Genomic DNA, 12,446 nt, shown 5'->3' on the forward strand with positions numbered 1-12,446 from the left:
CTCACCCTCTCCACTTCAAGCCCCTGGATGAACAGTGGCCGATGAGATCTCCTCTCCTTCCTCATGTCCACTATCATCTCCTTCGTCTTATCCGTGTGGAGTCTGAGATTATTGTCCTTGCACCATGACACCAGACTGGCCACCTCCCTCCTGTAGGCTGCTTCTTCCTCACCAGTGATGCGACCTATCACTCTGGTGTCATCCGCGAACTTCAGGATGATGTTATCTTTGTGGGAGGCGACACAGTCGTGGGTGAACAGGGTGTAGAGGATGGGACTGAGGACACACAGTTTGTGGGTGAGTTTGTGGGGGACAACTGTGTTGAAGGCGGAGCTGTAGTCAATGAAGAGTATCCTGATATAGGAGTTTCCATTTTCCAGGTGAGAAAGGGAATAGTGGAGGGCAGCCGCGATGGCGTCTGAGGTGGCCCTGTTGGGCCGGTAGGCATACTGCAGGAGGTCCAGGGTGTCCAGTATACTGCTCTGAATGTGGGCCAGCACCACTCTCTCAAAACACTTCATAATAATTGGGGTGAGTGCCACTGGCCTGTAGTCGTTCAGGCAGGTGACCGGGCTCTTCTTGGGAAGGGGGACAATGGTTGTGGTCTTAAAGCAGGTGGGAATGTTGCTCTGGCTGAGGGAGAGGTTGAAGATGGTGGTGAGAACATCAGCCAGCTCGCTGGCACATGCCCTGAGAGCCCTCCCAGGGATGTTGTCCGGTCCTGCCGCTTTGTGGGGGTTGATCTTCCACAGGTACTATCAGCAAAATGTAGTTAAAGTGTGAAGTAGAAGTAGCCTCCTCATTCTGACTGGTATTATAAGTACACACAGTACATTTGACTTTATTAGATTGCTATTATAAAACATTGAGGTGTTGCAGTATTTTACTGTTGTATCTGCCCCTAGTCCATCGAGTTTAAATGACTTTATATATTAGTGCATTTTGTCCAGTGGTTCACAACCTGGGGGTCTGGCCCCTCCTTGGGGTCACCAGATGAACCTGAGGGATTGTCAGATCATTAATGGAGAGAAAAGAAGGAAAAAACACAGTTACTGCTGCACAAAGGAAAATTCACAGATATTTTTGAAATATTGGATCTTTTTTGTGAGGTGGGGGTTTATAGTGGAACCATGGACGATTCAGGCGTATGCAATGTGACGCTGGTGTGTAAAGACACCGGTGAATGCTTGTGTGTATTGGCCAAGTATGTTACACACACAAGGGGTTTGTCTGTGGTACAGAGATGCCAGCCCACACACACACACACACACACACCAATGGGGGGCTGACCCCTGTATTTAATATACAATAATCAATATATTTGTTCATTTTCATTATTAATATAGTTAATTAGCCTATTTGGGTTTTGTTACTGATTAGATTTGATTGTGTTTTTTGTAATTATGTCAATTTAGATGATTTCTGATAGTCTGTAAATGTTTCTTAAATAATGATTTCCGTTAATTATTTTGATGTTTATATTATAGAGTATTATTATTTATAATGCTGATTTGGTTGTGGCACATCTGAATAATTTATTTACAATTGTGGACTTTATTTTGGGAGAATAGAGACTAACCGGAAGCAGTGCATGTTCATTTTATTGCAAAGTTACAGCCGGAAGCTGCAGCCGTACTTTTTCGTTGTAACTTGACGTTACCGCGCAGAGCGGAGCTTCTCCTCCCAGAGTTCCCAGTTTGACGGAGAACTGCTGAACTGGCTTGTTCAACGGGATAGAGACCTGCAGAGACCCGCAGAGACCCAGAGACCAGGTCGGACCGGATTAGAGGTGAGACACAGAATCATGTGGTTTCAGGTTGGAGCAAATCTGGTGCGAGGCTCAGTGAGTCTCAGTGAGTCCTGCAGGAAGCGGAGCGCCCGCTGGTTGTGTCCTCTTGAGTCCTTACACCGCCTCTGGGTTCTCTGGACTTTGGCTTTGGGCTGTGGGCGGTGGGGTTCTGGGTTTAAAGACCCGGTGGCGGTCTGCGGTTGGGTTCTGGTTTTCAGAGCTCCTCTCTGTCAGTTTGAGGTCCGGGTGTTTGTGAGCTGCGGGTTTTTGGTCGGAGTCCCCGACCGCCTGATGTCTCCGATTGTGGGACCATTGTGAGACTGGTAGTGGTGGTCGGCTCCCAGCAGGGTGGAGCTGGGAGATATGTACTGGTTAGAGAAACAGTCCCAGTGTTCCCAGTCTCGTCTGACATCCCAGAATAACCTCCCCCGTCACGACTTGTGCAGGACGAAGTGAACTGTAAAGGAAAATAAAAAGAAGTCGAATGTGACAAATCTGAGCCAGATGATGTTTGTGAAGACGGGCTGTACTTTTACTGGAAGCTGCCAGTACCACTGTCACTGTGTTGTGGACGCATCCCAGGAGCGTCCCTGGTTAAAACGGGGGTGTCTGTGGATAGTGCGACACTTTGCGTGTGTAGCTCCGGCTTGTGCTGTGGACGTGCACCGGCGGATCGGTCACTGGTCGGACCTGTACGAGGTCATCGGGAAATAAAGTGGAATTTACAGACCTGTCATCTAAAGTGTTGCCTACTTTCTTGTTTGGCTTGTCATTACTGGTGCGGGCGCACGGCAGAAAGTCGGGTTATTGATCAGAAACGAATGATAAAGGTTTGTGATTGAACTCCTGTAATGATTCTCCGTGGACTTTATCATCATAACAAACGCTGTGTGTTTCTTTGAGGTCTGACAAACATGTGGAGTGTGTCAGTGGTACTACATGCACTGATCAGAGTGGAAACATGCTGCGCCACTGGAGAAACCTTCAGCCCAGTTAAGTCCTGTTGCCCAACAGAGCAACTGACAGAGGGCTGTGTGGTCTGTAGCATAAGGAAACAGAAAACTTCTCACTGGAGGTGATGTACCACACTGGCGCCGTCCGGGGAACTGGACATTCACATGCCAAACAAACATCCTGTAAAGAGGAAACTTGGCTTCCTGTTCCAGCTGGAGGCCAAACAGACCTGAGTAGCTGAGTTCAATCTGTGCTTCACTCACCTGATTCATACCCGCTGATGTCACTCAGGTAAACTCAGATCCCTGTAGCAGCAGTGTCATGGCTCAGTGAGTGGAGCAGGTGTCAGACCCACACCAGGTGACAGCTTCAGGGCCCATTCTGTAGCCTACTGACATCACAGCCACCTCACACAGTGATTGGCCAGCTGTGTGCAGGTGAGAGTGTGGGCGGGGTTTGACCTGTCCTGGCAGACTGGTACCTGGTCCCGTTTGGGATCTGGTTCCAGTCACATCCAGACCATGATCTGTAGGGTTTAGTTTCTGTCATGGAGCTCACAGTCTTGTTGTTTCTGCTTCTTGTCTTTGTGTAAGGACATCACAGTCAGCTGGTTACAACAGCAGTCACATCACACACAAACACACACACACACACACACACACACACACACACACACACACACACACACATATGCTGTCTGTCCTGCATGTGTGTGAACAGTAACAGGAAGTTGGACCAACATGGCTTCCTGTTCAGAAACTCCCCGAGACATACTGTGACGTAACCGCTGTCCGCTCTGTTTCCTGATCTGACATCAGCGCTGCGGCTACACAAAGGGCCAGTCTGCACAGTTCATGTGTTCACCTCATGTCTTCATCTCGAAGGAAAACCACTTCTGTTTGCTTCATTGTTCATCCGAAGTTCAGTTAACACCCCACACAGCAGCTTTAAAGGGACACTTCACCCAAAAATCCTCTTCTCAACCAGGCAGTTCCTTTAAACGTCCCGTGTCTGAGTGTGCAGCGAACAGAAGCCGAAGCTTTACAACCACCTGCTAACACTGATAAAACCACCTCAGTCACCAACTAGAACCTGAACTGAGTCAGGACACAAGAGCTGAAGCTGAAGAGTGAGACTTAATGTCAGCAGCTGTTTCCCTCGGTTTCATCTGCAGATCAGTTCTCAGCTAATTCATTAATGATGGAAATCAACTGGACTAGATTTCTAGATCGAAGACGTTTCACCTTTCATCCAAGAGGCTTCATCATTTCTGACTGACTGGTGTTGAGTCGGAGATATTTATCCCCCTCGGTGGTGTTTCAGTCCTTAGAAGGCCAACAATGTCCCTTAACGACTGAGTCGTTACAGCCCAGTATCGGTGAGAGTCGTTACCTGTCTTTGGATCCTTCCCTGTCGACCGACGCCTGTTGTCCTGGTGGGCATGTTTGGGCAGAGATCTCAAAACCGGGTTGTAGATGGAAGACAAGTTGTGTCTTAGTCCACCACCCCTATTTAGTGAGGGGTGTTCTATTTTTACAAAAATAGCTTCCTTAACTCCTCTCTCAAACCAGCGATGTTCTAGAGAGAACAGTTGATTTCCAAGGTTATTTCGGTTGCGGTTTACTTTGACCTGGATGACTGAGAATCTGCACAGATAAATTCATTAATGACTTTTCCTACAAAATGTCAGAAATGGTGAAAACAGAGTGTTTACTGTTTATTGTGATAGAAAACTTGGAACCAAATCTTTCATTTTTTTGGTTCAAAAATACTCAAATGTTTTTGGTAATCAAGTAAAAAAATAATCAGCTGATTGATACATTTTTAGTCTTTTTTGTAATTTTAGGTCTGTTGAGAGGCCGTCTCTCTTTTGCAGACGCCCTGTTCACATTCTCATCTGAAAACAACCCGGTACCACCTGGAAGCAGCCCAATACTAGAAGAAGAATATTTATTCTATTGTAACAGCGAAATTTTGTTTGGAGCCGAGGGGCCCCGGGCCACTGCGTGCATATGCGCCGCCATCAAATCAAATCAAATTTTATTTGTATAGCACCAAATCACAACTAAAGTCATCTCAGGACACTTTACAAAGTAAGGTCTAGACCTTACTGTTATCAATATTATTACAGAGGGAAAACCCAACAAATCCCCCTTGAGCAAGCACTTGGTGACAGTGGGGAGGAAAAACTCCCTTTAACGGAAGAAACCTCCGACAGACCCCGGCTCTTGGTGGGCGGCCTTCTGCCTCGACCGGTTGGGGTGAGTGGATAGAGGAGAGACAAAAGAAGAAAAGCAACAAGACACAACAATCAAACACTGATCAGGTCGATGTGGCTGGTGACTGCTTGTCAGAGACATAGAGCTCCAGGGCAACCTGCAGTATTTCTGTTTGTACATGTGCAGAGGATATGGAGTTGTTTAACCCTGTGATGGAGCTGTGCTGGGCTACAGGGAGCTAGTTGGTGCTGCTGATGAGTTCCTGGTTGAGGCGTGGAGGCATTATTCACTGTTTAGTGAGACAAAAGAAACTGCAGGAGCTGCTTTCTGTTGATGTGTGTCCATCCTTTGTGGTAACTAACAGCACTATACAGTATGTATCTTTTAATGAACTGGATCTGATATAACGACTCAGTGTGTTTACATGTGCACTGGTATCTGGTTTGGTGCTGCATGGGTGAACTTCCTGTCCTGGTTTCAGGAACCTGGACTCTGACAGAAGCCAGTAAACATCAGTGGCGGTACAGGACACTGTGGCTGAGAAGCTGACACACCAGAAACCTGGGTACTGATCGGGTCTGTATACAGGGGTATGAATAAAACACCAGGTTCTTAATGGGCAGTGTAAACGCTATGACCCAACTCAGATCCCAACCTTTTCCTCAGTCAGTGTGAGACTGAGATCTGAGCAGCAGCACATTCAGTTTTCTTTTTCACTTTGTTCTTCTTCCTCTGCCGTGTGTGTGTGTGTGTGTGTGTGTATGTTCATGTGCTGCTCTGAAGCTCTGGAATCTGAAAGCTCTGGAGTGACAAAGTCTCCAGACACAGTATTTAGTGCACAGAATAGTGAATCTGTTTCTGTGTAGTGCTGTGGTTTAGACTAAAACAACGGATCACAGCATTAAGGAAACACACAACAGTAAAATGCGGTGAAGGAACAGAGCAGAAGAAGTAAAATTCACAGGTCAATCACACATTTGTGTAAACAGGCAGTAGGTGTGTGTGCTGGCTGTGCGGTGCAGACATGATTCCATGAGCTAACATCCGGTAGCTAAGTAGCCGACATCCTCAGAGCTGCTGCTGACTTCTAGTTGTTCACTGTTGAAGTAAGATTGTGTTAAAAGTCCTGCAGGACATGAACACACCACACAACATGTGTGTGCACATTATATCACAACACTGCTCACACCTTCATATCCCTGCATCTCCAGTGTGTGTTCAGTGATCCCAGAGTTCCCAGTGTTCCCAGTGAGTGTCGGTGTGTGCTCCCAGTCCCAGCTCTGGAACAATCAGCCTTCTGTTTGTCACAATAGAGCCTCACAGTTATTTCACTGCCTCGCTCGCCCACCCCTCTCCCTCCCTGTCTTTTATTTGTCCTTCCTTTTCTGCGGTTCCACTTTCTGTGTCTCCCCTGTTTTGCTTCTGTCATTGAGCTGGAGAGAGAATGAACAGAGACCAGTGTTTGTCGCAGTTAATGCACCAACGCAGCCTGGCTTTACTTTTCAGAACAGCGTTTTGGAAAGAGCCCTGTCCTTGTCCTCTCCCTTCCACAGTCAGAGGTTTAGATGGCTGTCAGTCTGGACCTGTTTAGCTTAGCTTTGCGTAAAGTCAGGGAAGCAGCTAACCTTGTTCACCTGTCTAAAGAATTAGACATCTCCCAAAATGTGGATCTGCTCCTTTAAATGTCTGTGTTATTTGGTTTCAGTCCTGTTCAAACAAATCTGCTTGCTTGCCATGTTGGATCTGCATTAGCAGCAGGCGCTGCACTGTAGTTTAGTAGAAATCTGCCCGGCTCAGATCGGCACTGTGCCGGGTCTGGACCCCTGTGGCTGCAGGTTAACACCTGAGCCAGGTTTCTGACCAGGCTTTGCGTCTGCCAGTCCCCAGCAGCAGCAGAAACAGGAGGCCCAGCACTGACACACACTCACTCTACAAGCAGCTGAAATACAAAGTAGGCAGGCTGCTCATGTGCAGGGCTGCAGCTGCTGGCCATTATCAGTACCTTTCTGGATTGACTGAGTTATTATTTGGCCTGTGAGATGTGGACAAGGGAGAAACATCCATCATGAGGTCCCAGAGCCCAAAGTGGCCTCTTGAACCTGCTGGTGTTGTTGGGCCAACAGTCCATAGCTGACCAGCAGCAGATGCACATAAGTTGGAACCAGAGAATGTTTGTGTTACGGTGTAGAAATGACTGAGACAATGAACCTGTCATCAGAATAGTCTCAGGTGAATTAATTTGGATTGGATCCCTGTTGTGGTGTGTAAGCACAGACCTCGGTGCAGACGTCTGACCGGGCAGAAACTGCACCCAGAGGTCGCAGGTAGATTCAGTGTGTGAGGGGCTCGCTCTGCCGGTGAGGCCGGAGAGTTTCATATCTGTGTTTAAGTTCATACACAAGGTGAAGCACAGCGTGGAAGTCTGGAGATTCCCAGGTTGAATCGGAGTAATCCAGGGAAGGGGGTGTGGATTTTATACAGAGAGGAAGGAGAGACCTGCAGAGGCCGGGAGATGATGATGATGATGATGATGATGATGATGATGAGGGAGGGGAGGAGGAGGAGGAAAGGGTGTGTTTGGTGCTCGAGGAGCAGAGGGACGCGCAGAGGAAAAAACACAGGGTGTGTTCTGAACGAAGACACTTCAGCTTTTGTTCAGCTGGTTTTCATCTTTGTCCAGTATGTTCATGTCCACAACACTTCTTACTTCATTCGTGGGGATGTTTCCCACTTTTATACACAACATGTGACTCAGAGGAACATGTGCACCTTCACACAGGGCTCCTAATAGGTTTCTGTTTTATATTTACTTTTTTAATTTACAACCTATGTATATAATTGGCAGAGGTACGAAGGAGCCTCCTGCTCCCCGGTCATGTTACTGTCCACTGTGGTTTCTCTGTCTTTCACACAGAGGACCAGAGGAGACTCCGACACCAAACACCTGGTTCTGATGTGGTAAAACCTCGATCAGATCTCATCCTGGATCTGTGGATTTGATCAACATGCAGCTGTGAAGAAGTGTGGTTTCTGAATGAATCTTATTAACCTGTAGGAGGTCCTGAGGTCTGGGCTGGTGGTGTGTGTCTCTGTCCATCCTTGTGAGGACCAGTTTGAGTTTCATGGCAGTGAGGACATGTTGTCTGGTTCCCACACCTCCAAAAGGCTGTTTGAGGGTTCAGACCTGGTTTAGGGTTCAGGTTAGTCAGGTTTAGGTTAGGGTTAGGTTATGCCTTATGTCAGTGAGGGTCCTCACAGAGACAAAGCTGTGTGTGTACTGAAGGACGGCTGTCCCTGTGTTTTGTCCTGCTGCTGGACACAGCCCAGGCCAGACATACAGGCCAGAGGTAGAGCTGAGACTGGATGGTCTGGTCTGGATGTTGGAGCAGAGCTTGGGGTCGCGCCCTGAGTCCCACGTGCTAAGTCAGAGTTATGAGTGTGGCTGTTGGACACTGCAGTAAACATCCAGACACCCTGTCTGTGGATGATGACCCTAACCCTGACTGACACTGCTTTCACGCTCACTGAGGCTGTGACACATTAGTTTGTAATGTGTGTATCCAGAAGTGGTGGTGAAGCTGTGGGTAACACGTAGTGTATGATGTGCTTCTGACATGCTGGCTCACAGCTGGGCAGCTGCAGCCTTCCTTCAGCCTGCAGGCTCTTACCAGTGGAAGTAGGATGGGAGTGTCTGTATCCTCTACTGCATTTCTGTCCTGCTGCTTTTCCTCGGCTCGCTCTTTATCTGCGGCCTTCACCGACTTCCTGTGGGTCACCCTCTGAAGTCCTTCCTCCTCTGTGGCCTTTGGCTCTTTTCCTCTCTGATTAGACTCCTCATTTCTCTCACTCTGTCTCATGTTGCTCCTGTTTACAGCTCCTGCTCGGTCTGTAGTTTTTCAGGAGTCGCTGAGCTCAGGGCAGAGCAGCGTGTGTCGCTTTAGCTGTGGTGGGTTAGGTCTTTTGTAAACTAAAGTGAACAGAGAACATACAGGAGTCTGTGTGAGGCTTCGTCATCCTGTGGACCTGCTCTGACTAACACCAGTGACTAAAGCTCTTGAGTTTGATCTGTCTCTGTCCTCTGGAGTCCTCTGGACCCATGTGGTGGACCCTCCTCACCATGGCTCGTGGCCAGCTGAGCAGAGGAACGACTGAAATACTAATCAGATATTTGTGCAGCTGAAACAGGATTTTGTTCTGCTTCATATCCTGTTAATAAACTTGTAAACTTTCAGATTTATCTTGTGACCTCCTGTGGGGTCTTGAGCCGTGCATCGGGACCCACCAGAGGATTTGGTAAATTCCACTTGAGTCTGGTTTTAATTCCACATCTCTGAGCCTGGGCCACAGCTGGTGTCCACTGTGTCAGACTGTCCCCTCAGACTCAAGGGCTCCGACAGATCATCAGTGTGTTTATTAGTGACAGGTGACTCTAGAGGAGCTTCACACCTGGACAGCCTTCACGGTCAGATAGACCCTGTTCTTTTCAGTCTGTCTCCTCCTTCAGTTTTCTCCTGAAGCCAGAAACAAACTGCTCCTGGTCTGCTTGGAGCGTGGCTTGTTCAGAGGAGCATGCTGTGGATATGAAGTGAAGCCTGACTCTCTGATGTGCTTATCTCCTCAAATGCACTGATTTCAGTGGACGTTCAGGAGAGATGTGGTTTCCAGGATGAGCACCATGTTTTTTCAGTTTCAGATCAGAATCAAACGGACACAGACTCATTGTCCTGGTTGAGCCTTTGCTGCATGTCTCACCTGTCCCTCCTTCACTGCCTCTGCTGAGAAATCTGCAGTAAAGTGTGTGTCTGCAAGTTCAGATGAGTCAAAGGTTTTTGTCAGTGGCGGTAAAGATTGAGCCACGGCTGGTGGATGTTTCTGGTGCTCAGTCTTTTTGCTAAAGCCTGTGTGAGGCGGAGCCGCATCAGAACAGAAGCTGTCTTATGTTAAGCAGCTGAAGTCTGGAGGAGGAAAAAGGTCGGCAGGAGGAAGCTGCTGTGACTCACTTCCTCCTCAGCCTTTGTCTTCACGCTGACCTCTGTGTGTTTGTGTATTATTTTTACTGCTGTGTTCACACTCTGTGTCAGTTGCATTTTATTACTACATTTTCATCCCATCTTCTTTTCCTCTCTGTGTATCGCTCCTTCTTTCCCTTCCACTGTTGAGTCAGAGTTGTTGTCTTATACCAAACTCTGTTGGTGTTATAGTTTGGGATTTTAATAACCTTTTCTGGCCAAGTGTGTTACACACAAGCCATCTGTGGCACCAATTCAACCGATGGCTCTAACCATCGGGGCCAACGGGGGGGTTCAGTGTCTTGCCTGAGGACACTTCGACACGTGCACTGAAGGCACAGAGATTCGAACCTTCAACCTTCTGTTTGGTAGACGACTGCTCTACCCACAGCACCACTGTTGCCTCCCAACATCACATATTAACTTGTGATGGACAGTAACGAGACTGTGTGGTCAAAAGTTGTCCATGACGAATATTCATGAAACTCAAAAGCTTAGACCTGGTGTTCTTACAGTGAGCAGGCACCTCATGCAGCGTTACGACCCCAGAACCACTGTCTGGCTAGGAAACATACAGTGCACTAACACAACATGATGTGGTCGGCCTGCTTTAGGGTTGAGGAACTGAGGTCCCTGCATTTTTCAGGAATTCTCACCAAGCTTTTTTCCTGGTTTCCAGGAAATACTCCCCAGGGACCTTTTCAGCACATGTAGCTGTGAGTTGTCGCCAGACTTCATTAACACTGTCATAAAATGTCTTTGTTTCAGTGAATTGAACTGGGGCGACCTTTCAGCTGCAGCCGGGGCTTCCACTTGCTTTCATGCTGAGATGTCTGCTTATGGTTCAGCTGCCTGGTGGAATAATTGTGAAGGAAGCAGACTGAAACATCTGTAAATGACCCCTCAGCGCAGACCCCCCCGTCCGCCATCCACAGCACAGATCGGCAGCTTGACAACAGTAATAGATGATTAATCTGATCAACATGGGCTCAAGTGTCACAGAACAGCTGTCTTGTGGTGTGCAGAGTTTTCCCCCTCAAACATATGACAAAATAACCCGTGAAAGTGGGCGCACACATCAGTCCAGTGGCTCATAGCGTCTGAACACAGACCTCAGTTTGAGTTCTGTTCCATCGCTGTCATTTCGCTGAAGTTGCCTGTGAACACAAAGGAAACTGCACACACACACACACACACATCAGGAGGAGGTGTCCATACAGTGTAACACATTCCAACCTTTTGCAGGAAATGTGAACACACACACACACACACACACACACACACACACACACACACAGTTTTTTCTTTGAAAGCTCTCCACCCTGTAGCTCGGGCAACGCACCTCAGCTGCAGCCACTCCCTGCATCCTGTGTGTGGTGGTCTTTGTTCACTGGGAGTCTTGGCGAGAAGTCGCTCACTGCTTCACACAAAACTAAAGGATGACAGATATTTCACAACAGACAAAATATGTGGACATGTTGGTATCAAATGTGTGTGGACATTATTTCCAGTGTGGATGGAGACACACCCTCCCCACTTTTCCACTTGTAGGCTGATGTCTTTCCTTTGCAACTGGCTGCCAGGATCCAGATGCTGATACAAGTGGTCTCCTCTCAGGCTTCACACAGTCTGCACTGCCTGACTGGTAGAGGTTGTGAGACCTGCAGACACTACTCAGGGCAAAGTACAACAAGTAAAACAAAGACAGTGGAATGGAAAAACAAACTAACCAACAAAAATAGTGTTACATCTAAAGTGTCAGCTCTTTATTGAGGAACCTAAACCAGATTTTTACTGCTAATAATATGAAAAGCATGACATAAGCAATGCCATAGTATCAGTGAGGATAAACACCAGAAGCAGCTCTCAGCATGGGGGGGGTAGGTCATGAACAGAATATTAACTTTAGTATCTTGGCTACGATGATGCTGTGCAGCATATCAGAAACTCTGTGTCAGGTTTTTGGTTTTTATTTGAAACTTCCTAAAAACTAATCGAGACTTGACCCTCGTCACACGTCACATGAGTGTGTAGTTGTGTCACACAGCTGGCGGTTTCCAGACCAAACCTCTCTGTGTGTGTCCCTGCAGCAGACTGCCCCCTCACCCTGTAATGGCCATTGCCGTCTCTGCAGTGGTCAAAGGTCACCCTGCTGCAGACGCTGATGAACAGTTGTGCCACTGTGTCTGCCTGCTGACATCTTGTTTTGTTCTTCTTCTGTGGTTTTAGTTGGTTGGGAGTGGGGTTGTGACCCCCAGGGGTCAGGGGTCACAGTGATGCCATCTGAGTGCAGTAAAACCAGCCGTCTGCTTTGCTGCTGGGAGTGGGGGATGGGACTGTGTGACCGATAAACCTCAAGGTTTTCACAGTTACACTTTACATTTGTGCACTTTCTTTGTGTTTCAGAATTTTAGGAGCCTCATGATGTGAGGAGCATGTGTCTGTGTTCAGTGTAAGTGTGGGGTTTGTGGCAGC

The 12,446-nt window shown here is 47.7% G+C and overlaps 1 protein-coding gene across 1 annotated transcript in view; it reads left to right on the forward strand.

The window, feature by feature from the left end:
• Positions 1-1,656: 1,656 nt before the first annotated feature.
• The window catches only part of arap3 (ArfGAP with RhoGAP domain, ankyrin repeat and PH domain 3), a 34,796-nt gene continuing 24,006 nt past the window's right edge, over positions 1,657-12,446 (forward strand). The window contains exon 1 of the mRNA XM_020594098.1: positions 1,657-1,789. The gene's annotated coding sequence lies outside the window, so the exon portion shown is untranslated. The remainder of the gene's footprint in view (positions 1,790-12,446) is intronic.

The sequence above is a fragment of the Monopterus albus genome, unplaced genomic scaffold (assembly GCF_001952655.1).
Source record: "Monopterus albus unplaced genomic scaffold, M_albus_1.0 scaffold21.1, whole genome shotgun sequence".
NCBI lineage: Eukaryota > Metazoa > Chordata > Actinopteri > Synbranchiformes > Synbranchidae > Monopterus > Monopterus albus.